We start from the raw sequence: 22671 nt of genomic DNA, 5'->3' as shown, positions 1-22671 counted from the left end.
CCATGTTTCAAAGCCATGATGAAGACACTTTAAGATCAAGTCCTTAATTCTTTCCTAACTCTCATAAAATTTCTCTTGTTCATCCTGATAAAAATCTGCAATTTCTCTCCTCAAAGCATTGGTCTTGGCCATTGGGAAAAATTTAGAGAGGAATTTTGTGACCAACAGTTCCCATGAAGTGTTTTTGAATCATCTCCTGTTTCTCCCATTATGGATGAATAATCAAAACTAACTAGACGATTTTCTTTATCACGTATCCAAGTTCTCATACACCAAGCACAAAGAAGAAAAAAAAATTTTTTTTTTTTTTTTGTTTTGGTATTTTTTTTAAAAAATAAAAATAAAAATTAACTACAACTAGTAGAAGGAAAAATTCAATTAAGACCTAATTTATTTTCCTAACCAAGTCCCCGGCAACGGCACCAAAAACTTGTTGTGAAATTTTAAAATACTCGTAAGTGTACGAACATTACCGAAGTATAGTTGGACAAGAACGAGGTCGAACCCGCAAGGACTTGTATGAATGGAGGAAAATTAATTAAACCTTAACCAAATTAATCCTAATCTAGTTTAAATAAAAATTGGTTGGTTGCAATAAAATAAACTAAGCAAATAATAAAATTAAGCAAATAGTTAAACTAAGCAAAAGATATAAAGCAATAAAAAGATGTAAACAATTAAGAGAAAAGAATTAAGGTTTTGGAATCCGCCTTGTAAATCATATCAATATATATTTATGATCATTAATTTTTCCCAACCACTGCATGATAATCTAGAAATCAATCTTGCTATCATGGAAATTATCATCATTAAAACTTATGTTTAAAAATCTAAAGCATGTTCTTCTTCTCTTCTTAAGCATAAAACCAAATCATCAATTGTATCCGTAGCCAAACAAATCACAAGATATATCCAATTCTAAAAATCAAATCATAAATTGGATCCATTGACAGACAAATCATCAGAGATATCTAATTTTATAATCAAAAATTAATAAACCAAGCATTCAATTAATTAAGACAAATCCTAAATCATGAGAAAAACATGATTGAACTCATATCTAGAATCTCATCTTAGTCAATTGATATGAAGCAAGAACAATTTAAATCATTAAAGAACAATTATTATGGGAAAAATCAAATCACATAAATATTACTGATAATCCTTAACAAGGTTTCATCCTCAACCCTAATTATAAATTTAGCTACTCATGGTAATTGAAAGAAAACATAAAAATAAAATACTAAACATTAAACTAAACAAATAAAATAGAGAAAGGAATAGTCACAGTGCTAGAGAAAAGCCATAGACAAAAAGAACACGTTCTACTCCTACACACCAATCCTAACCGCAGCCTCTATATGTTCAGTCCCCTTAGCCCTAGCACTAGCCTCCCTGAATTTTGCCCTAAAGAGCCTTTAAATAGGTCAAGGAATCCTATTACAAGTTGAATTCCCGTTTAGAGAAAATCTCAGACTTTTAGGCTTCATTTAACCGAGAGTTTTGGCCCATTTAACTTCAGAATTTGGACTTTTGGTAAACTACAAAGTTGTAGCCCTTTAAGTCAACTTTTCAGCCCAACTTGAATCATCTCGATTGGACATTTGAGCCGAAAATTATGCCAAAAATACTAACTGATGTGCAGTCTGAAATCCTAATCCGAATTGGACTTGGATTTGGCGCAAATTTCCTTTGATTCCTTACTCCAATTAGACTTAAATTTAATTTGGTTGGTCTTTTCTTGAATTCATGCCTGGCTGGATGTAAGTTGGCCTGATTCAATTGGCCTAGCCCCACTTTGCATGTAAAGCCCTTGTTACCTACAACACAAAGATATTACATAATCAGTCACAAAATAACATAAAAGTAAGGCTAAATATGTAGATATGTGAGTACTTTATTATATATATTTCATGCACATCATTCTCTATAAGGAATCTTAAGCAGACAACAGCTTTAAAAGAGAGGTTTGATGCTAAGAAGACATTGGACCACATATATTATGTTCGCTAAACAGTGGTTTCATGCTAAGAAGTATGGTAAGACGTAGAAGACATGGAGAAGTTACCATTAGAATCAATTTAGCACCAAGGCGATCGATGAACCTCTGAGTTGCCCTTGTGAACCAGTCGAGGTACTCATGCTGTGGAGGCATATCACCAAGCACTGCTTCACAACTCCGTTGAACACTATTACCCTACTCCATGATATGCCTAGCATGTTTCTGCATCCAATCAACACCGACCTTCCCCCTTAAATCAATGTCATGAAGCACTGTATTAGTGTCAATAGCACGAGGAATTTCTTGGATCATTCCAAATTGACGAACGACATGACCCAATGTATGTTTCTCTACTAGGTGGAAACATACAAGCGGCACCATTGCCATCCACACAGCCCTCCCTGCAACGCACCACAGCGGAAGGTCTTCTAATTCAGCTTCATACAGTTGCCACACCACCTACAACAACCAAAAAAAAAGTACACAACACATTAGTCAACAATGTTTATATTTCAAAGTTCACCAAACGTATATCTTGTTCCTAAACATGTAAAACAAGGCATTTTCATATCTGGCCTGGCAACATTGAAACTATTTGCTCACGATACCTTTTCAGGAAGATGTGGGCGGGCCTGTTTTTCTTTTTGGGACCCATAACCACCTACAATCAAGAACAAGGGTTCATTAACTTTGTCCAACTTTCCCATTAAGAAAATCATATGATTAAAACAATAATTTAATCAATATATGGATGGTCAAGTTAATGTAATGAAGTTGTAGGAAAATTTTGCATATAGACTCTCTAAGTTCCAAATCATGGTCATTACGGCTAAATATAACATGTTATTGGGTAGAGCTTGGTTAATGTACACAATAATTTTAAATAAAGTATTTATAACCTTAGCCCGCCCACTTGTTTTTCAACTAATCATTACAAACATACTTTTTTATGCTGCATTTAGAGTATGTTTTCTTATAAGATAGTTAATCTAGTAGACTGAAGCTTGGTTAACTAAGTAGCTTTTATATACTTATAAAATAAAAAATTAAGAAGAAGTAGCATATATATTAACCTAATCATATAATTTAGGAAATTTGACACAAAATTAGAATATATTAACCTAATCATATATATTGAACCTCTGTTTAAAATTGTTTAATATTGACTTAAATAATTCCTAGAAGCCTTTAAAATAAATAAATGAATCCAAGTTACATGACATGTATGAGGTAGAGACTTACTTCAGGGATAGTGGACCACACACTAGAGGACCATAAGCACCCACTGGCGAGCCACGCTCAACTGTCGGACACAAATATGGAAACCTGGCCCATACCCAATACTAGACCAATAGCAAGCACCCACCAATCTAACTGGTTGTCTTATCGCTTGCCCTGCATAATTCTTTATACAACCATACAAGGCAAGCACTTCCCCAACTGTACTTTCGTGGGTTGCGAAGGTCCTCCAACTGCTACACCTACATTAGATGCACCCTATCGCCGAATTTGTCCTTAAAGATCATGTCCCCCAATAGCGCTAGGATGTAGTATCGTGTGTACTTATGGAGCTAATCCTCTTCAACATTAGGCGGCAATGGACTAGCAACTTGCTCCAAAAGCCGTTTAATGACAATCCTCTGGATAGTGAGTTGCTTTGTGTCATCATTTATAGGAACAAAGCCAACGAAGTCCCGGTACACATCCTGCCATACTTTCTACATGCTCCCTATTATGGCCTCAACATCTTGCAATGTGCTGGTGACCTCACCATGTGGCATATGGAAGGTGTGAGTCTCAGGTCATCGCTCCACTAAGGCCGTTATCAGGCCATGATCAATCTCTCTACCCGGGGTCCTAAGGAGTCCCTTCAAACCAAGTCCCTTAATGATGTCAACGACTCGGTCGTTCGCCATTGGCTCTAGCTTGTAGAACTCTTCACTGTGGCTGTGGTAGGTAAGGGCCCCTAAATCCTGCACACAACAAAACCATGGATTAATATATCACAGCAGGTGTGTGTACATTTATGAATTAAATAGGGTACCAGAAGAAGGATGCAATTCAAAACAACACATTCCAAAATATCAAGCAAATGGAAAAGGAAAACATAAAGAAGCAGAAAGCAGTGCAAAGTAAATAAACTCCATGCATAAAGTGCATACACAACTTGACCAAGCCTTAATCTTAATGAGCATATAAAAGTTGTACCTAATGCAAAAAACTCACAATTAACGTGCATGAAAGATAGAATAAAGAGAAGATTTTCTTTTTATTTTTGTGATTGCTGCCATTTGTTATCGGATTATGAGTTAAAATAAGCCAGGTAAATACTACATGAACTCAATCTAAAGCCAATAGGTAAATTAAAATACTAATCCAGTTGAGCTTCACCTTGCAGTATTTGTCACAAATACACTGACCTTCTATTGATAGGGCTGCCATTACAAAGTTTTTTTTTTTTTTTTTAAATAAATTAGAAAATTTTTATTCAACAAACCACTTTACAACAGTATTACAAATCACAGGCAGCAGAAGGCTACAAACTATCAAAGAAAACTAATTAAGGAAGTTATTAAAAACAAAGAAAGGAAACTTCCACAAGTTGCACAAGGTCCTATATTGGATAGAATTTCTAATATTTCTAAACCGAAAGAGCCTATATCTAACAACATATACAATATAGTTTGCACCAGATCAGTTTCAAAACAAATCTTTCCATTGTGAATTATGGCATTGTGAACAGATATGTATTTTATTTGGCTTGGATGAATTAATAATTTTTTTTTTTACTAAATAAATTATGAATTAATTTATTTAGATTGGATGAATGACAAAATTCATTACCACATCAAAGCAGAAGAATACTTAAATATTAAAATCACCGTTTTCTAATCACCGTTTTAAGTAGCTTCCATTAGAATACAAAATCAAACCAAGTGCAATCCATAGATAGAAAACATTTTAAAAGTTGACATGTGAAGTAAGCATGTACATGCCACTGGCCATAGGTTTTAACTCTAAATTGGTTAAATCTTTAGTGTTGTGTTTTACCTGCCTATTCCAAATAGCTTCTGACCGATGGTCGGCCTACAAAGTCAACATCGGCTCGTCAATGGGGCCAGGCTGCGCATGGTCAATCTGTCCAGTATTTGCAGCAGCCATACGGCATAAGAATGATAAACAATTAGCATGTAATAGACGTTATTGAAAACAAAAACAAAAACAATCTACAAAGATTCTCAAAAAACAAAAAATTCAACAAAGTGGTAGTCAAGCATCAAGTGCATCTTTATTCTACCTAGCTGCAAATTAATTAGGTTTGATGACCTATTCCAGAACCTATAATCAGGAAAATCCCACCTGGACTCAAATTGATCATTTCCTAGTCTCAAATTGATTGTTTATGTGTGGGTGCATGAGAGAGAGAGAGAGAGAGAGAGAGAGAGAGAAAGAGAGAGAGAGAGAGTAAATTATAGGTTGAACAAACTCTAAAATCTCAAGAGTACATCTGGAATATACGTTGGAAATAAGTCAATATTAAATTACCACTAATGGACTCATTCAGTCAATTGATTCGTGTGCAATAACATAAACAAATTGTTAACCAACTTGCACAATTCTCACTTCCCTTCTCACTGAAATTGACTTTATTTCTTCTATGTAAAACATAAAGTCTTAGAGCAAATGAGCAATACAGTGTCTTTATCAAACCATATGCCTAAAGAGAAAACTCAGTTCCTATGAGGTTACATAGGCTAGGAAGACAACCATTCAAGGAAAAATACACTTTACTCAACTTATCACCAGGAAACTAGAACAAAAGGTCATATTCTCCAGATTAATCATAAAAATATGGCAAGTAATCACCAGAAACCATGTTACTTTTCAGAAGGATTCACATTTTAATGGAATTGTAAACATTATTGAAAAATGCCTAGAAGAGCCTTGGCAATTGCTCTAGAAAGCACCCAATCACCATTGGGTTGCCAAATATAAATGTCATATATAAGATAACATATATGATACATACAGCTATAATGATGCAACCCATTACTTAGCATTCAATTCTAAGAAATATATATTACTCAAGAAATTTTATGACAAGAAAATTACATAAAATTTCCCATACATGTAGAAATGGTATCAATATCATAGAAGTGAAAGAATTAGCCTTATTGGTAAAATCAATAGTACAGCAATGCAGATCTAGCAGGAATATCAGATTCTAGCCTATATATGCAAGACATGCCCAAATTGATTATGCAAGGCATAAAAGCAATGTTTGATCTGACACCAACATTAATTCATGCATTAAACATATAATCATGCTTGAGAGAAACAAGCACAAAGATGGAGACAGCAACAGAATTCAAAAATAGCTATGTATTAACTTGTGAAACAAGTATTATTTCTTTTTTTTTTTTAAAGTTGAACTTTTTTATATTTCATCATTTTATTCAAGTGTGTAAATTTATCGTTCATTAGAATTTAATATCTAGGGGACAAGCTGTCAGTTTTTAATTTTAGCAGTTATGGAGACAGGAATTTTGAACAAAGGTCAATGGTATTAATTTAAAGTATACACAATAAACAAGACCCACAATGAGTAAATCATGTTATACCATATTGTGAATTACAGATTCATGGTTCTATTCATGTTTACCACCAAAACAGATGCAAAGGAATAGTAATTCCATTACAAATTCTTTTTTTTATATATATATACTTACTCCTATTCCTAAGTGATCATTATCAGTGTATTGAACATGCCCTTAGTTTTTCTGATGCAACCATGTATCTCATGTATGGGTCATAGCATTTTAAATTTAGTTCGTAAACTTAATGTACTGCACCCAAATAGTTGTATTTAAGTTTCAGCCGACGCATAAAACTCAAACAAAGAGTAACACACAAAACAATTGGCTATTCCTAAAAATTTCTCAATTTCCTCATTTTAAATTTTCTCAACCACACCAATACCATCATTAAATGGAAAACTTTCTTGTCATTTCCTAGTATTTTCCTGGATTTTCTGGGGAACCAATTAGAGAGTAACACAAAAAAAAAAAAAAAAAAAAAAAAAAAAAAAAGGTTCTAAAATAGTACAGTCAACAATCATAATTATGGAACAAAAACCCTAAACCTCTGCATATCCATCTAAATAGCAAGAAACAACAACAACAAAAATCAAATCAAATCAAGTTCTGACTACTATTTCTCATGCCTCTTAGTTTCCTCGTGTTAAATTTTCTCAAACACGACAATCTCAGCACAAAATGGAAAATTTTTCTCGCATTTTCTTGGGAACCAAATAGAGTAACACATGAAACAAGTTCTAAAATAGTACAGTCAACAATTAAATCAATCATAATTTTGGAACAAAAACAACAAACCCACATAAAAAATCACACAATAAGAAAATCATACCTGAGAGAACTGAGTGGGAGTGGAAAGGGTGCTTGAGAGTGGAGACTGAGTGAGAGTGGAGAGGGTGAGTAAGAGAGGCCTGAGAGTGAGAGAGGTGCGAGCATGAGAGGGTGTCTATGTGAGGGTGGAGAGAGTGACTGAAATAGGCGTGAGAATGAGAGTGAGAGGGTGAGTGAGAGAGGCGTGAGAGTGGATAGGATCATGTGAGAGTCTGAGGGTGAGTGAGAGTAGAGAGCAACGAGCGGAGAGGCATTTAATTTTGAAAAAGCCCTATAGGAAATCGAGTCTTAGAGACTCGGTTTCCAGGTGGATTCCACTTGGATCAACCACCAACCACGTCACATATAAACCAAGCTTCTAATTGTCGAGATATAAATCGAGTCTTAAAGACTCGATTTCCAAGTGGATGCCATGTGGAAAAAATGCCAAAGCAAATGTGATTAGAACATAGAAACCAAGTCTTTCAGACTCGATTTATAGGCCCTAAATCGAGTCTTTTAAACTCGAGATGTTAGTAAAAAATATAGTTTGTAAACAATGCCTACTAACTATATAGTTGGGCAACCATGGTTAATTCCCAATTTTGGCCTTTGGCTCTATATAGATGGCTCATGAAAGAAGCCAAGGTATGGCAACTGAGATGAATTAGACAATGTCAAAGCATTCTGCTCACAATGAAGTCTATGGAGCTTGAATTAGATATTGCAGCCCTGACTAGGTAGTTATACAATGGCGAAGCCATAAAATATTTTCATGGGAGCCAAACTAAAAATACATAATAAAAAAAGTATTACTGATACATAAAATGTTTGTAATTTTGATTTAACATATGATATATGATATTTTCTCACGTAAACAAAAATATTTATAATAGATATTGAGAGTTGAAGGAATCTATTGCTCCTTCCTCTAACATGGACGATTAGTCCTATTAATTAAATTTATGGTAGAATTCGTTACTCATGTGAAAGAAAGCCAAAATTTTACTTTTAAAGTGGGGGGAGGGGGGGGAGCATATATATCTTCGGACACTTGTAGTCATTCATACCTACACATACTTTGTGCACACACATAACACATGTACAACTTAAAATGTAAAAGAACTCACCAAAAAAGATAGTTTATATATTATAATGAGTTTATTTGATAGGATATTTTATATTTATATATAAGCCAATTACACTTGTAATTCTCATATAATAATCTTAAGTTATTAATTATAAATGTCAAATATAATTTATTTTTACTTTTGTTAAACCAATAAAATGATTAATTTCAAAATGTTTTAAAAAATATAATAACTATTTGTGCATCTAAAACCAAAAAGTTTAACTTGAAAATAATATCAAGTTATTATTTTCAAGTTTAATTACAATACACCAATTTTTATGAAAAACAATGAATTATTATATAAAGAATTTGAGTCCTTATCACTTTTGACATGCAATAATAAAAATAAAAATAAAAAAATCGCTTCAAATGTGATTTTTGCTTCTTTATTTTCCTTTATTTTATCTTTATTTTTTCAATTATAACTTTTGAACCTTAAAAAACATTAAGATCATTAGAAAGATTTCCTTTCTATTTTTTCAATGAAATTTCACATATATAGAGAATTAACAAAATATAAAAATTACAATCTATATCAAATCAGGGGGGGAGATTTGGTGGGACCAGAGAGAAATTGCCATCGATCGACCCCCTATTTCACCTTTGTATGAGGAGTACAACGTTATCATTCTACTAGAGCACTGAGTAATTTTTCATGTTAGTGAAAATTATTACTTTGCATTTGATTTTTATGCATATGAAAGTGGTTGACTTAGAATACAGTATCATGAAGCGCTATTAATATTACACCAGCATTTTTGGACTGAGCTCTGATTTCACCATCTTTGGAGGCCGAGGATTTTGAAGCTGGTGAGTCTTTTAAGACTTTTCTAAACCCAATTGGAAGACTTTTGTTGTTTGGACAATGGATAAATAAAACCCAATTCCGTCTATGTACCAACCACTTTCATTCAAGCCCACGATTAGGTCTCAATTCATTAAAAAGCAATTCTATTTCTTCTCCGATTCTTAATGGCCCAAAGGCCCATTTATTGCTCTTGAAAGTGAGTGATCAAAAAATTGGGCTGCGCATTCATCAAAAAAGAAAATAAATAAACAAATTGGCTGCACGATGTAATAGCCACTCACACCGAATAAGAAGTCTACCTATGGCAACTTAATCTGGAATACATTTAAAATATATATATATATATATATATATATATAGCATGGTTTTTGTTAAAGGGAATTATTGAAAAGAATTTTAAAAAAATTAAATTTGTATACACCCCTAGTGTGTTGAGGACTATTTTTTTATAGAAGAAGTGTGTTGATGACTTGAGGTTTGACGATGTTAAAATAGGAAAAACATTGTTCCTTTTCTTCTTTGAGGGGAAATATTTTTCGTTTTCAATTATTTGTTTGGTGACTGATGGAATATAAATGGTTGTACAATTGTTATATAAATATATATATAAGCCAAAACTCATAGAAAATCTAGTTAGATTTCAACTGGATTCTTAATTTTGCGCCACATATTTCATTTAATTTTAAAATTTTGTACCAAGTGAATTATTAAGTGTAAAAATTGAAGAGTTCAAATTTAATTAAATTATAAGTTATATTTCAATTGTAGTCTAATTTTGTACCATATATCTATCCAATTTTTTAATTTTCATGATAAATGAATTATTGGGTGTAAAAACAGAAAAATCTAAATTCAATTAAATTATAAATCATATATATACTAGTTAAATACCTGCGCGTTGCACAGTTTCAGTCAAGAACTTATTAAATACAATATATGATACATTTGAGAAATAATAAGTTAACGAAATATTATTTCTTAATAAAAAAATTATTGTATAACTTCTGAATTCTCCTCAACCTACCAATTGTCTAATAAAACTAAACATCAAAAATTAATATCAACATTTAGCAAAATAATATGTCCATGTAAATTAATATCTAAGCATTAAATTAGTATCGACATAAAATTCACAAATTATAAGCTATCCAAATGTATAAACATTAAAAAAAAATTGTTTTCAATTTTACATATATATATATATATATATATATTTTAAAGATAAGAGAATTGAATGACCTTCACAACTCTTGCTCGACGATGTAGTCAAAATTCTCCCTTATATTATACTTGGGTGATGCGGCTTAAAATTTATATGTAAATGAATTAAAATCATATTGATAATAAGTGAGTGTAGGGTCTCGATTTACAGTCCAAGTCCAAAACATTGAGATATTGGCCCAATGAGCCCAATACAATAAATTTGTAGAGAGTGAGTCGAAAACCTAGGTTCTAATGAGTTGAATAACGGCTAGTACTAAATTGAATGACAATCAAACAAAAAATAAGAGATTTTGATATCAATAGACTTTCAGTCCGAGGTCACACTTGTATATATCAAGGAAGTCAATACCGTATCAGAGGCTGTATCGCTTTGGCTAGCGATACGACATATTTCGGATACCGGTCAATATCGGTGTACCATTTCGGGTTGACCACAATTTTTTACTACTTTATACAGTATACAAAGTTATAATTCTAATAACTCAATATATCATTTTGGCAACTTTTTATATTTTTTTGGTGGAGTTAGAGCATTAGCAACAGTGAAACTAAATACCTATATAGCTATTTTAGCTTCACCAAAACAAAAAAATGCATGTTACAATAGTGGAGTCATAGCTAAAATTTTTAAAAATTTTATTTTAAAAATTATAATAAGTTGCTAAAACAAATATTAATATTTTTTTTTTACTCATATCTCTTCTACCTTGTCAATATCTTTTTTTAGCCCTCTTTTATTCTCCTTAACTCACTACCCTCTCTCCTTTAATAATTGATATATTAAAAGCTCATAAATATTTAAAGACTAACTGATAGGATTGATAGATTGAAATACTTTTCGGACAAAAAAAAAAAAAAAAAATTGAACCTTTAAAAAAATTGAAATGATTTACGTTAACCAATAAATTTTCTTTTTTTTTTTAAATGCTTAGAGTTTCCAACTTTCCAAGTCCTACACCTAGCCAGTCAACTACTGGAAGTCCTAACACATTAGGAATTTTTTTTTTTTTTTCATTCCTTTTTTCACCTCCACACGTTTTGCTTTGAAGTCTTGTCATTTGCTTTGAAGTCTTGTAGTTAGTCTTTCAAGTGAGTGTACCAAAACTAAAAACAGAGACAGAAACACATTGAGAAGTAAATGAAGAAGATGAAGGGGCTGTAGAAACAGAGGCTGGCGAAACAAAAGAAAAGAAGGAGAAATGCATAGCAGAGAAAAATACGAAGAAGAGGAGGAAAAGCCAAGGTAAGAGTGAGGAGGTGGATCTTGAAATTTGGGGAGTTTTCTGAGGTTTTTTTGTTTCGCCCGGTATCTATTTTCCGGCCGAAGCCGATATTTATCCCAGTATGTCCGAAATGGCTCCAGTATAGCTGGTATTTAAACCGAAACTAAACAAGAGCATGTTTCTCCCTTCCTCTTCTCTCCTTTTTTTCTTTTTAGGGAGGGTCTCTCACATTATATAGCTTCCTTTAGAACATCTTGATTCTACACTTGTTGATCATCTGAGCCTCCACTTGAATACCTGTCCCATCGGACACCCTCTCTGACTTTCTATGAGTTGTGGTAGCCAAGGTAACACTGTTCAGAGGTCTTCTCCACATAAATGTGACCAAAAAAGTAGCTGTCATGCATTTAATGCGGTGACAGCAGCTTTCCCCTAGATATTTTTAGGCTTCCTTCCTTCCTTCTTGTATGTTCATGAAGCCTGTTCCTATCATTGCAACTTCTTGGAGGGTCATTTTACTTGCTGGAATACATATTTGAGTTGCACACGCCACATCCGAGGAATAATTCCTCCTCAGACGACCTTTTATTCGTTCCTTACTCATAAGACTTTAAATTGGGACCCTAAATGACTATTTGCCCCTCCTCGGACCATTCAGCATCCTCAGACAAAAGCCCAAGGCCCAACATATTATCCTGGTCCTTTATCCCTACAATAAGTAATATGATAAAAATGTATTAATTTACAATATGTGTTTATACATGCATTGAGTCACTTCGTGCAAGTATTGTATATAGTATGTAAATTTTATTATATTAAATTTATGATTATGTTATCCTCAAAAAAAAAAATATATATATATATATATATAATTATGATATATAATTAAAATTACATTAAATTAACTTTAAACTACCACAAACTTTTAGTAATATGATTATAGTTGAAGAGAATTTATATCTTAGATGATAGAGTTTTATATAGAGTAAATTATTGGTAATAGTGTTTAATTTATAATAAACAGATAGTTTAAACACTTGTCACAAAGCAAAAAAATAAAATAGAATAACTCAATGCATTCTATTAAACCCAGTGAAATAAAATGGGAATCTACCTCAAAAACTACACCAATAATTAAAAGGAAGAAAAATAAAATTGAGTTAAAAATGAAATCGAGATAAAATTGTAATCTACTTTGAAAGTCTACACATCCTTGGAATTGAGAGGGTGTTTCGATTCAGATGAATCCTGCGTCCACGTTTCTAGTGTCACGTTTTCTCCTTTTTTTTTTTCTTTTTTTTTGGCCCGCATTTGTTGACTTTGGGGGGGCAAATTTTACTGTTATGAACAGTAAATACACTGTTCATGCACTGTACTGACACTGTTCACGCATTAAAAAATATTAAAAATGGGTCCCACGGTACTATTTACATATTTAAAAATTATTTTGCTACAATGTTTTCGGTTTTCAGTTTTCAGTTTTAGCAACAATAAGCTCAATCCAAACGGACCCTGAATGTCGATAGTCTTCAACAAGAATCTCTTACAACAACACTGAAAAAGGAAAGAAAAAATAAATATAAAATAACATATAGCAATAACTAAAATTGAAAATACAAATAAGAAAGAAATTAAAATCTAAGTTAAAAAATAGAATTACATAGATTGCAACCTTTGACTTGTATGTCAATTTAGGAGTCTTTAACAATTTTATAGGATGCTTGCTTGGAATTGCCTATGAACAGATAAAAAATAAATTAAAAAAATAAAACTATTACTACATATAACAAATGGAATGAACATATACCAATAGCTAAAATTGATAATATTAATCAAGAAAGAAAATTAAAATTAAATTAAAAATAGAATTGCTTGTATATTATACAACCTTTAAATTTAATGTCAATTTAAGAGTTTCCTATGAAAAAACTAAAATTAAAATAAATAATAGATCTAAAACTATCCAAAAGAAAGCAAATGAAGCATGTATTTCATCAATCCTTTGAGAGATCTGATTCCATAATGAAAAACAACATTATTTCCAAATTACTAAGAATTAGCTTTCAATTTCTCTTAGAAAAACAAATGAGATTGTGATATGGTGATGAATCAAACCTATTCATCTTAATACACATAAATTTCCTTACCTTCCCATCTTAATATCACAAATTGAATTTAAAAAACTAAAATTAAAATAAATAATAAATCTAAAATATATATATAATAAAATAAAATAAAAAAGCGCAAATGAAACATGTATTTCATCGATCCTTTGAGAGATTTGATTCCATAAAAAAAAAAAAAAAAAAAAAAAAAAAAAAAAAAAAAAAAAATCACTAACCTTTGTTGTTTATTGTTGGAATGAGATTGTGATATGGTGATAAATAGAACCTATTCATCTTAAATACACACAAATTTCCTTACTTTCCCATCTTAATATCACAAATTGCATTTAAAAACTAAAATTAAAATAAATAATAGATCTAAAACTATATAAAAGAAAGCAAATGTATTTCATAGATCCTTTGAGGGATTTGATTCGATAACGAAAAAAAACATTCTTTCCAAACTACTAAGAATTAGCTTTTAATTTCTCTTCAAAAAAAAAGAAAAAATTTGAGAATCACTAACCTTTGTTGTTTATTGTTGGATTGAGATTGTGATATGCTGATAGATCAAACCTATTTATCTTAATACACACAAATTTCCTTTCCTTTCCATCTTAATATCACAAATTGCATTTAGATAGTAGGTACCTTTGGTGATGACATAACTTCTGTTATCTTAGATTCATCTTCTCCTTTTTATTTTTTGTTCTAGAAGTATTAGTAGTTACATCATGCGCAATATTTGTAGAGTCTCATTTGATATAATTATAGTGTTTAAAACCTATGATATAATTATAGAGTTTAAATCCTATTGAAATTATAATTTCTAATCAATGTTAACATTAAAAAAAAAAAAAAAAAAAAAAAAAAATTAAAGAGAAAAAAGAAAGAAAAGAAAACATGATTGAGTGCTGTAACTTGTAAGGAAATATGATAGATTTTTTTTTTTTTTTTAAATGGAGTTATTATACGGTTTGTTATTATTCTCTAACTAAAGTAAAAACCCTAGCTTTCATATATCTAAAACTTGGTACCAAACCAAACTTCTTTCTCTTCTTACTTTGCTCACTAGGTTGAAAGTAAAAATTCCAAGAAATCATAAGGTTAAGTGTGAGATTGAGAAGCCAGGGATTAGGGGACTTTTATATATTCACGTGAGTTTCTCTTCTCCAAAAAAAAAAAAAAAAAAAAAAAAAAAAAAAAGAAGATAATATATCAACTAGAAAGAGGCTTAACTAATGTAGAACTTTAAATTATAATGAGATTAAGATTTTTAATTAATTTAAAAATAATAAGATAAGGATTGATAAGAAGAGAAACTTAAGGCTAGAAAAAGAAGTGTATTAATTGATAAGAATAATTTTTATCAAAAAAAGATAAGAAGAATTTAAGTAGTATGTGTAGCAGTTTTTTATCCATTAAGATTTTTTATCAACTTCTAAATTATAATAGTAAAGATGAGGATTGTAATCAAATTAAGATTTTTATCAACTTAAAAATTATAGGAGAAGAAGATAAGCACAAAAAAATTATATCTATTTTATAAAAAAAAATCTAAAAACATTTCTGCAATTTGGTAAAGCCACTTGGTGCAAGCACGGCTTCTAAGCCCAACTTTTATTATATAGTGTATATATATATATATATATATATAATATAAGAAACCATTACCTATTTTAAAAATGTATGGTTTAAAAAAGTTGTAAACTAATATCATGTATAATTTGAACATCTTCTCAAAAAAAGATATAAATTGAACCATCTAATTGTGATTGTTTTTAATTGTATCCGTACATATGCATACAATTATACACTAGTATAGTTAAAGTCAAAACTTAGAGAAAATCCAATTAGATTCTAAAATGGAGTCCAATTTTATGCCACGTGTTTCATCTAATTTTTAAATTTTTGTGTCAAGTGAATAATTAGATACAAAAATCGAAGTATCTAAATCCAATTAGATTCTAAATTGGATTTCAATTGGAGTTCAATTTTGTGCCATGTGTCATATCTAATTTTTTAAATTTTTGTGCAAAAATAAAAGAGTCTAAATTCAATTAAATTCTAAATTATATATATATATGGGTTCAAGTTACATATTTTCTAAACCATTGGATTTAAGTAGATCAAACGGTCAAAAAAGACACTCATTAATGCTAATATTCTGATTATGAACTCATTAATTATCTCCTATTTATTACATTCCATACCTATCTCTAAACCTAAAAAAAGGAATATGACTCTCTCTCTCTTTCTCCTCCACTGCACATTTCTCTCTCCATTACATATTTTCGAAAATCATGGCTTAAAAAGTGTCTAAGTTTTTTCATTATGTATAATTTGAACTCATATATGTGTGTAATTATGATTGTTTTTAAATGTACTTGTATATATGCATGAGGTTATACACTAGTACATATTAAAGAATATGTTCTCGAAAGCTAATTGGCACGCAATCCTCAACTCTATATCTAATTCTATCACACATTAAATTATTATATTTTATTTTAAAAATGAGTTTTGAGTATTGACTTTTGTTTTGTATTAAAGTGGTATATGTTTTTAACAAAGAGAAGTTGTAAATTTGATTTTGACCTATGAAGTAATTTGCATGGTTTGGTACTAAATTATATTCTCTTTTACCAGAAGCAAATATTTTGTAATCCGTAGAAACTTATGGGTTTGTGGATTTTTAAAATCTTATATTATACTTATTAAAAAATTTAATTTTTAACTTTTGAAACTATAGCTCCAATTTGTTACACCATTTAAATTATGAGGTGTAAATATAACTTTTCCAAACTATAACTAGTATTATAGTATTGTTGTTTCCTATACATGATTTATAAGATTAAAGGTTCTTCTATTATTTATAAAAAAATAATAATAATAGAAAATAATAAAAAGGCTTTCAATTTACGGCTATCAAAGCTATCAAAATCCTCTAGACTTACTAAGGTAATTTTATTGTAGAGTTCATCAAATCTCGACTATTTATTAGTAAATGATTTAGATTTTTATCCTCATGAGTAATATTTCACTAGATTCATAAGCTTGATAAACTATTTAGGATGACTTCTTTTCTGATCCGAACTTGATCTAACCCAAATCCAGACAAGTCAAATCCAAATCCAATCCACCCAATTCATTTGCCAAGTCTTATTACTAATTGAGTTGATAGTGACAAAATGGAAAATTCAATTATATACATGTACGCTAAGCCCAACTCTAGAGCGATTGTCAATTCAATAATTGATGTTTGTTTCATTTGATCTATTCTTGTATTGGATTCAACAAATTCAATTAAATTTTCTCTCTCTCTTTTTTTTATAACACAAAATTAAAAAAAAAAAAAAAAAATTGACGTATGGAGAAAGTTCCCAAATCTACCTAGCAATATAATAAGTCTAAAACACATCAAAATTAACAACAAATTTCACACATGTATGAGGTAGTAAGTTGTTAATGATAAATAATAAAATAGTGTTAATAGTTAGCTTATGTAAGAATTAATAAGAATATGTCAACTCAATAAGTATAAAATTTTGGATGAATTGCAAATTACACTCCTAAAGTTTGAAGTGATTGGATTTTATACCCTGAAATTTCAAAATTTGGATTTTAAGTCCTGAAATTTGAGGTTTGTGGATTTTACACCCTGACATTTTAGAACTTGGATTTGACCCCCTAAAGTTTAGGATTGTTTGGATTTTACACTCCCAAATTCTAAAACTTTAGGATGTAAAATCCAAACACCTCAAAACTTTAGGGAGTAAAATCCATACACTCCTAAAATATAGGGGGTAAAATTCAAATTTTGAAATGTCAGGGTGTAAAATCCAAACATCACCAAACTTCAAGGGTAAAATCCAAATTCTGAAACTTTAGGGTGTAAAATCCAATCATCCCTAAACTTTAGGGGTGTAATTTGTAATTTACCCCAAATTTTATTGTGAAAACTATTATATATCATTGCTCGTGCTAGATATTCTCAACAATGTCATAGTTTTTCTTTATATTCACACAAAAAAACAAGTTGGTGTGATATTAATAACCGTGCATTTGGGCCTAGAGATAAGGGTCCCTACATTTATTGTAATGTCAATTATGTTCATGTCAGGCTCAACCCCTCTCTAGGGCTAAATTTAATACAATAATTGATGTTTGCTTCGTATGACTTATTCTACTCTTGAATTAAGCAACCAATAACACACATTCCCGCCCCCCCCCCCCCCCCCCCCCCCCCCCCCCCAAAAAAAAAAAAAAACTTTCTCCTACTCTTTGAGAAAATTACTATATATATATATATATATATATATTTGTGTGTGTATATATGCTTTGTTCAATCCATAATATTTGCAAATAACCCAACTTGATTATGATCTCAGTGTCAATTGACTATTCTTTTGACCATAATCCTCAGCTCTATTTCTAGTTCTAACACTCATTAAATTATTATATTTTATTTTAAAAATGAGTTTTGAGTATTGACTTTTTGTATTCAAGTGATATATGTTTTTAAACAAAGTGAGGTTGTGAATTTGATTTTGACTTACAAAAGTATTTTGCATGGTCTAATACTAAAATATATTCTCATTCTGAATAAGTAAATTTGGACTTCCATTTGTCATCCATAGAAACTTATGAGTTTGTGGATTCCTTAAATCTTATATTATAACTTATTATATGATTTACTTTGTTTACTTTTGAAAATATAGATCCAATTTGTTACACCCTTTTTGTAAATATATTTTTCCAAATTATTATAACTAATAGTATTGTTGTTTTCTAGTACATATATGATTTTGAAAATTAAAGGTTCTTTTATTATTTATAAAAACTTTTAAAAAAATCATCAATAGAAAATAATATAAAAACTTTTAAAAAAATCATCAATAGAAAATAATAAAAAGGTTTTCAATTTACAACTACCAATAATATCAAGATCCAAAGTTTCTCTGAAGTCTGGCAAGGGCTCCCAAACCCTAGCCGCTCAGTAGAAGGTCGTGCCTCACCCTAGGGTATAGGCTATTCAGTTTTTCCGCCTTTGTTTGATTCTCAATTACGTAGTGACATATCGTCTTCCCTACTGTTTGTTCTTTACTTTCCCAAAGCTTAGTCAGTCAAGATGGAGGATCTTTCCGTAATGTGGAAAAAACTTTCCTTGTCAGAAGAGGAAGGGAACGAGTACAGTGGCAAATCACCAGAAATACTAGGCGGAAAAGTCATTGCCGCCAAGTTTTATACACGTCGAGCCCTTAATATGGAGGCCGTTGCTCGAACCTTCAAACAGCTATGGTCCACGAAGAAGGGTTTTGAAGTTAAAGACATGGGCAACCATGTTGTTCTCTTTGTGTTCTCTGAAAAAACTGATGCGGACAAGATTCTGCTAGGCGAGCCTTGGAGTTATGATAAATATCTAGTGTCTTTGTGCAGGTTAGAGAAGAATGGTGCTGTTAAAGACCTTGTATTCAACAAAACGGTCTTCTGGGTGCAGCTTCATGACATACCGGTCTGTGATATGACGCCGGAAGCAGCAGCGGAGATTGGTAGGGTCTGTGGGAAGGTTCTACCGGGCATCCGTGAATGGGGTAATCAAGATGGTAGTACATTCATGAGGATTAGGGTCCAGGTTGATACTTCAAAACCCTTATGTCGCGGCCGGAAACTTCGCAGAGAGGATGGGGAGATTGGTTGGATACGTTTCAAATATGAAAGGTTGCCGATCTTATGCTATTGGTGTGGAAGATTATCTCACAGCGACAAGGACTGTGAATTATGGATTAAGAGTAATGGAACTCTGTCGGAAAGCGATAGACAATTTGGTGCGTGGCTCCGCGCTCCTTTTTTCAATACTAGAAAATGTTCAGCTATTCGGGTGGGGGGTGTTGTTGAGGATAATAACGATGTTGCAGAAGGGGAGGACGACGGAGATAATGGCGGAGTTACAGGGAGTCATAGTGTGATTGGTAACAGATTTGAACACGCCGGAAACTGCCATCAGAGGAAGGAAAGCCGTGAACAGGTAGTTCCTAGAAAGGAAACCGTCGATGATCCAGTTTCCGTGATCTCAGGGGCTGAAGTTAATGCAGGGCGAGATTCTCGGGTAGTAATGGATTTTGAGGATACGTTACGCGGTTTAGACGCCGAAATTTCAAAATATGATAACGTTAACGTGGACTCTGACTCTAATGCTTCTGCCTCTACCATGGGCCTTGGAAAGGCCCAAAGTCAATTAATTCCGCAGGGTCCAGTGGGCTTGGCTACAAACGGTGATGCAGATTTGATTCAAAAGAATAGCCCACTTGCAAGTGAAAATAAGCCCCGTGGTTGGAAAAGATTAGTCATTGAAAGAGCCCATGTTGGCATCCAAAACAACACCATGCAGAGCACGCCATTACAGAGAAAACGCCAGGTTCGTGACGAAGAAGATGACATTGAAGTTGAAGTGATGGGGAAAAAGTTCTGTGCCATGGACACCATTTTTGACCAAACGGCGGAGGCTGCGGGACAGCCCCGCCGAGAGCCATGAGTTGCCTAGCCTGGAACTGCCGTGGGCTTGGGAACCCACTGGCAGAGGACGAGCTTGTAGAAATTATTCGAGCTCAAGATCCCGTGATGGTTTTCTTGTCAGAAACATGGTCTGGAAGAAAACAGTTAGAGAAGATTCGGTGCAAGATCAAATATGCGGGTGTTTTTACCGTTCCTAGTCAAGGTAGAGGCGGAGGTTTGGCTCTCCTCTGGAAATCGGAATTTACGGTGTGGGTGGATAGTTTCTCAAAATTTCATATAGATGCTGTGGTGAACGGAATGACGGCAGAGGCATGGCGTTTTACCGGTTTCTATGGCGAACCGAATACAAACTACAGGGAGGAAGCTTGGAGTATGTTACGGATGTTGCGATCCAAACCGCACTTGCCATGGTGTTGTATGGGAGATTTTAACGAGATACTCCAGACGGAAGAGAAGAGAGGAGGCAGAATTAGAGCGCATGACCAGATGCAAGCTTTCCGGGATGTGTTAGACGATTGTGGTTTGGTGGATCTTGGTTTCTCTGGACCTGAGTTTACGTGGCACAGCCGAAGATATGGTCACCTAATATGGGAACGGTTAGACAGGGGAGTAGCTAACTACGATTGGCTAGCAAAATTTCCAGCAGCTTCAGTTCGTCATCTCCATTGTTTTTCATCTGATCATCGACCCATAAAGCTGGTTCTTGATCCCAATAGCGAATCACAACGTTGGTTCCGGCGTCCTTTCCGATTTGAAGAGATGTGGCTGGCAGATAGGGGTTGTAAGGACATTGTCTTAAGAGCTTGGGAAGTTCAACAAGATGGGAGTCCTATGTTTAAAGTATCCAAGAAGCTCAGGAAATGCAAAAGAATGCTCAAGTCATGGAGCAAAGATCACTTTGGCAGTGTTAAGAGACAAATAGCCAAGACGAAGGAATTGTTATGGAAAGCGGAAGAGGATGCAGCCAGAGGTGGGAATTATGGGAATGTGACCCATCTTAGAAGGGAACTGAATATCTTGCTGGACAAAGAGAGTAGAATGTGGAGGCAGAGAGCTAGAGTACAGTGGGTGGCAAAGGGAGATAAAAATACCAAATATTTTCATGGAGTGGCTACCCAAAGGAAAAGAAGAAACTTCATTAAAGGTATACAGGATTCTGAAGGAACTTGGCAGTATGATGAAGGTGTTGTATCTAGCATTTTTGTGGAGTTTTTCACTAGATTGTTCACACAATCACAACCCCATGATCTTGACCGTGTCCTTGAAGGAGTGAAGAGGGTAGTCACTGAGGAAATGAATGTGGAGTTGATGAAGCCGTACACTATGATAGAAATTGACACTGCCATTAAGCAAATGGCTCCTTTAAAAGCCCCAGGGCCAGATGGAATGCCTCCTCTCTTTTATCAATCCTTTTGGCAACATATTGGTCCAGAGGTGTCCGAAGCTGTTCTTTCTAGTCTAAACTCTGGTAATCTCCTTAAATCTATTAATCATACTTTCATTACTCTTATTCCAAAAGTGAGTAATCCTGAAAGTGTCTCAGAATTTAGACCTATCAGTTTGTGCAATGTGCTTTACAAGATTATCAGCAAAGTTATTGCTAACCGCCTGAAACCTTTGTTAAATTCTATAGTCTCTGAAGCACAAAGTGCATTTATAGCTGATAGACTTATCACAGATAATATTTTAATTGCTTTTGAGTCATTGCATCATATGAAAACCTCTAGCTCGGGCAAGGAAGGTTTTATGGCCTTGAAGCTCGATATGAGTAAGGCATATGACAGAGTGGAGTGGAGTTTTCTTGAAAAAATCATGTTGAAAATGGGGTTCCAAGATTCCTGGGTGGCTTTGATCATGCAATGTGTTACCACCGTGACCTATTCCATACTCTTGAATGGTGAACCAAAAGGATTCATCCGACCTTCTAGGGGGTTGAGGCAGGGTGATCCTCTGTCCCCTTTTCTTTTCTTGTTTTGTGCGGAGGGACTAAATGCTCTTCTCAACAAAGCAGCCGACAATGGGGAAATTAGGGGTTTATCTTTATGCCGTCAGGGCCCTAAGATTACTCACCTCTTTTTTGCAGATGATTGCCTCCTTTTTTGCAGGGCTAATAGATCTGAGTGTCTTAAAATTCAGCAATTACTTGATTGGTATGAGGGTGCATCGGGTCAATTGGTGAATAAGACTAAAACCACTCTCTTTTTTAGTCGTAACACACCGGAGGAGATTCAACATGACATTCAGGTCTTGCTAGGG

The 22671-nt window shown here is 32.8% G+C and overlaps 1 non-coding gene across 1 annotated transcript; it reads left to right on the top strand.

Moving 5' to 3' along the window:
- The first annotated feature begins 10 nt into the window (after positions 1–10).
- LOC115993415 lies at positions 11–119 on the top strand. The gene has a single exon (XR_004092955.1). It is a non-coding gene; the product is annotated as a small nucleolar RNA R71 (small nucleolar RNA).
- The last annotated feature ends 22552 nt before the right edge of the window (positions 120–22671 follow it).

The sequence above is a fragment of the Quercus lobata genome, chromosome 5 (assembly GCF_001633185.2).
Source record: "Quercus lobata isolate SW786 chromosome 5, ValleyOak3.0 Primary Assembly, whole genome shotgun sequence".
Lineage (NCBI taxonomy): Eukaryota > Viridiplantae > Streptophyta > Magnoliopsida > Fagales > Fagaceae > Quercus > Quercus lobata.
The sequence above is the reverse complement of the archived record's forward strand: the minus strand, read 5'-3'. Positions and strand labels throughout refer to the sequence as shown.